This window comes from Mercenaria mercenaria, unplaced genomic scaffold, assembly GCF_021730395.1.
Source record: "Mercenaria mercenaria strain notata unplaced genomic scaffold, MADL_Memer_1 contig_331, whole genome shotgun sequence".
Taxonomy (NCBI): Eukaryota; Metazoa; Mollusca; class Bivalvia; order Venerida; family Veneridae; genus Mercenaria; species Mercenaria mercenaria.
Window position 1 is genome coordinate 506 of NW_026461435.1, and position 4,921 is coordinate 5,426.

At 33.8% G+C, this 4,921-nt stretch overlaps 1 long non-coding RNA gene across 1 annotated transcript; it reads left to right on the forward strand.

Moving 5' to 3' along the window:
• The first annotated feature begins 1,779 nt into the window (after positions 1-1,779).
• LOC128552936 (uncharacterized) lies at positions 1,780-3,518 on the forward strand. The gene is made up of 3 exons (XR_008369210.1): positions 1,780-1,863; positions 2,481-2,733; positions 3,153-3,518. It is a non-coding gene; the product is annotated as an uncharacterized LOC128552936 (long non-coding RNA).
• The last annotated feature ends 1,403 nt before the right edge of the window (positions 3,519-4,921 follow it).

Consider the following 4,921-nt stretch of genomic DNA (forward strand, 5'->3'; position numbering starts at 1 on the left):
CACACTGAAGTTGCCCGGTTATTATTCTGGCGAGTTTTTTTAGGAATTGCTTCGATGTGTTTCTTCTCAAGTTCGCTACGCTCCCTCCCTTTCGGCTTCTTAATCATGAAGAATCCTATTTATGTACTCTATCTATTACGAAGAGCGGTCGGTCGATCTCATAGCAACAGGCATACATAATAGAATCATGGATAGTTACCATCATGTTTGACAGAGTATCACAACTAGGGGTATTTGGCAAAATACTTCGATTGAAGCGTTGCTCTAAATGAAAAAAGCAATTGATATAATGTATCCGTACACTTAATTTTAGTACACAATAAATATTAGTATTACAGATAAATCATTGGCCAGACATCTTCAGTTCTGTTACCCAGGAACACAATCTCATCATATATACAATTTCAAATGTTCGATGTTAAATATAACTGCTTAAAGATATATATCCAATACCCGTCTTTCACTGAAATATTTACTTCAAGTACAGAAAATACTCATCAACTGCATTTAACTTTATTATATATATTTATTGTGTATATTGAGCCACTTTCATAGGAAATGTCGTAAAATAGCACAGTCGTTTGACAGAACTACTTCCAGCTATTGTACTTGTAGTACACTTATATACTGAGTTTAGCTACAGATGCATTGTGTCCGTTTTCATACTGTTAAAACAGATCAGCTGAATGTCGTTGATTTTATGTTTACATAAACTATATTTAGTAATTGTCCTTATTTTGAAAAGTGAAATACTTTAAGATATAGTCTATAGCTTGTATCCGCTATAATATTTGTACATGTATGTTTGAAACTCCGCATAGGATGTTGGTTTATAATGTGAGTAAGCCATCAAAGGTGGCTTGTTAACAGTCTATGGTTTTATCCATTTCACGCCTAAAATTATGCACACCCAGGGCCTTCCTCTTTTGAATGCAGTATACTTTTTTTTGAAACACAAACGAGTACTTGTAAAATATTTTATGTTTACTACTAGTTCTTTATTTTATCAGTTTTTACAAAACTCCCTAAACGTTTTGAACAGGGTTAACCTGCATCTTTTAAATGGTCTTAATTTCATTGTTCAAATGTTTCAATTTGTTTGTCACTTGGGCAGACAGAATCTTTGGGTCTTGTAAGGCATATCTTTACAGAAAATGTCAACTAGGCTGAAGCCCTATATACACCTTTGTAATCAAGACATATTCACTATTTGAGGTTTGTCCACTTTTACTCTTACATACCAGTATAGGGTACAATAATCTAGATTTCACGGAGTAAAATTGATGATAATACGAACTACAATCTGCAAAGAAGAAAATTACGATATATACAGAAATGAAATACTGACAGTATGACCAACTCTCATCTATAAAACTGCTTTTTTTGCAAGCAATATAGGATTTAGAATGAAAAAAATATAGATGTATCATTCGAAGGTGTTGCCACCGGCGTTTCTGAGCGTGGCCCACTGTGATCCAACATCTGTTCGTTTTGGCCTCTGTGAGTGTGTCTTTCTATTTGTAGCGGGCCTATCTGGCGATGTTGGGCTCAGAATATGTTTGCTGTGCTTTTGTTGTATAATATTAAAAAAAAAAAAAAAAAAAAAAACAAAAAAAAAAAACAAACAAACGAATTCAGTTAATTTCTTCAGATGATAATGTTCAAATGAAGAATTTTAAATAGCCGCAGATTATTGCAAGTTTAACAGTTTAGGCTATTTCATTTTCCTAATATTGTACGCAGCCTGAGCATCAGATTGACAGGTGTTAGATGTATTTTTATCAGGGGTGGTATAGTACGTCATCAACAGGTGCGCGCAACACTTCCCGATGCAGCTTTTTTGTGTCAAAACATCTCGATTCGGTGAGTAAACTTGCGATTATTACATTGATAACTAACAGATTCGGAAATGACATATAGTCGAAAGTACCCGCACATGCGTCTAGTTTATCATTTACGTTTGCATTTTTCAAGAAAGCCTTCCGTTTAAGAGAACATTCGTGCACAATGCACTTTATGGAAACACTTCCCTATTCACCACACCATATTATGTCGCATAACAAGAGTTTACATGCATTTCTGATAAATCCAAGCATTGACGGGTGTTCTTTTGTGGTAAACAGATGTCAGTGATACCTTGATTACTCATTGGAATCTAAATTTTCCGAAAAATCAGTAAACTAAAATTTCGCCTTCCCGATTCACCAACTGAATTGATGTCCTTCCCGGCTCACCAATTTCCAGCATGACTAACATCGGGCTGGTGCTCATGTAAATGTGATCAAACTTGCCTGGAAGTTCTATTAATTCGAATAACTAATTGTTAGAGTGCTTGCACTAGATGGTCTGTAAACTTCATTTAAGCATTTGAAGATAATATTGAAAGAACGAGGCATATCTTGAACATATGTTGTATACTATAAACATGCATATGTATGATATAATTATGTTCTGTCATGTCCTTATATTTGTTATTTTAGGTACATGAAAGATGAAAAAGGAAACAAAACTTCTAGTCTGCATCAATGGAATTGTCAATATATGTTAAAAAGGATTGCTGAGTGATCGGCATGCAAGACATTATTGACATATTATATTTTCCAAAAGCTGTACGACATAATATTTGAGAAGTGGAGAACATCCTCTAACGGAATTACCCCAGACAAGGATTTCAACGCTCAACTAGGTCTCCGTACCAAACTTTGTCACGACTATGTCGGTTGCTGTTTGAAGGTATGGATATAAATAACTGATTTAATTTCAATAATGTTACAGTAGATAAACCTTAATAAGGGGGATAGTTAGATAGGCACTTCGGCACATGATAATATAAATAGAAAGTATTTTGGAAACCATTAGTTAACTTGTTACTCTAATTATTTTTTCATGATAACTATTTATGGCGTGTCATCGAAAATAGTCGAGTATGATGGCTTTGATTCCGAACTTGAGTTCAAGGCAAGACTCGATGAGACAAATAAGAATATGCATTGATAATATGCTAAGTAAAGCAAAATTATATAGTTAAATTATTATCATGTGCTGATTTTTAAAGTAGCAAACTTTTAATATATTTTTAAAGGTATAAAGTCGCACCAATGCAGTTTAGTTTTTAATGATATGCTACTATTTAGTTTTGTTTAACGTTTCAGGGCCACGTGGTCATCACAATTGCTCTGGAAAAAATGAGAAATTACTGTATCGCGCCAACGAAATGTTCTTATTAAGGAGTTTTAGATGTGCGCAGGGAAAGACCAAGAGTGACTACAACCGAATTATAATTACCACGTAGTAGAATGGGACATTGAATCTACACTAGAAAGCGGTTGAGGATTTAACATTTTACTAATGTTCAGATTTTGCTTGCAAATCTTAGTGCACCCAATTACATGTTAAAACTCGAAGTGAGCTTGAACAGTGGTAGAACAATTTTACTTGCAATGTAAATTACTTTGCTTTTCTTAAACTGTTTAGTTGTTGAAAATGTTGTTGTATAAAAGATTATTTAAAATAGGAAATTTTACTGATTTTTTTTTAAACCCTTACACAGTGGAAGCCGTTGTGACATAAACATACGCACATACACTTTAAGACATAGCAACGTCTTCCTTTTATCAGCTAATGTTATATATTTACACAAATCAACAAAGTAGATTTATTACTTGATTGTAGCAATTCTAAATTTTATACACACTTATAAATACGAGCATAATGAAAACGTTTCTTTAACTTTGGACGTAATTCTTTATAACTCAGCATTTAAAAAAATGAAATTCACCTTAAGTTTCATTAAGATCGCATATATGACAAATTCTGTCCACATTGTATGCTTTATTTTTTTTTTTGTTCGATCAAGAAGCAGTGTACATCTCTATGTCACATATTCTCAACAACTGGAAATATTCAGACACGACAGAAAGACGCGAAGTGAAGATGCACTGCCTAAACTTCAAAATCAACAAAAATCAGAATATAATAACTCTTGAAACCATTAAACTGGAAAATGTTGAGGTTTTGCGCAACTACACTAATTATAACTCAGAAATTTCATTAGAAACACACAAAACTTGATAAAGTGACAATGTAGTATAATCTGTGAACGTTTATTGACCGAAACATAGAGATAACAAGAATATTTACGTTGTTGTGTTTTACCCGTTATGCGCATTAGTGTCAACTACATTTCATACAAAGTTTAACACTGCTGTTGCCTTTCATCAAAATCTGTCAAATGTTATTTAGAAGAAAGGAGAGACACTGACAAGACTCTGTGACACAGACAGACAAAACAAAACATATTTCAATAAAAAATCACAATTGTTTGAAGTCACGCAAAATCACATTAAATTCCGTCTACAAAAGCTGTTCATGGCTAAATATTGTACGGTAGTGGTCACACGTAACAGTGAGCTGTTTCAAACGGTGTCTGCACATATTGCCAGTGAGTGAACTTCAAACAACGACTACTTTTGTGGTCTTCATTTCTGACTTTTTCACAAACATCCTCAACAAGCGGGTATTGTTCTTTCTACAATTCTGATTTTTTTGACGTGTCATTTTATTCCCGAGAAATGCATGAATTACTATATGCAGTTTATGTTCATCTGTCTACGGATATCATACTGCTGAATCCCTAGTGTTTAGCTTCATAATTTAATTCTGATAAACAGAATATCTCAGGTGTTTCTGTTGTGATCTGAAAAAGAAAGAGTCAATCTGTCATAATATAGCCCTTGAAAGTAAAATTAAACTGTTTTTACTGACATAAACGTTCATTGCTAAATACTAGTTTTGCTAGTGTGACAACCGAAGTACCATGCGTCAAAATAAATTGAAAGGCTACATATAATTAAGTCAAACACGATGCCACACGGGCGGTGAGCCGGGAAGTGCATCGTTTTACCTGGTGAACCGGGAAGGC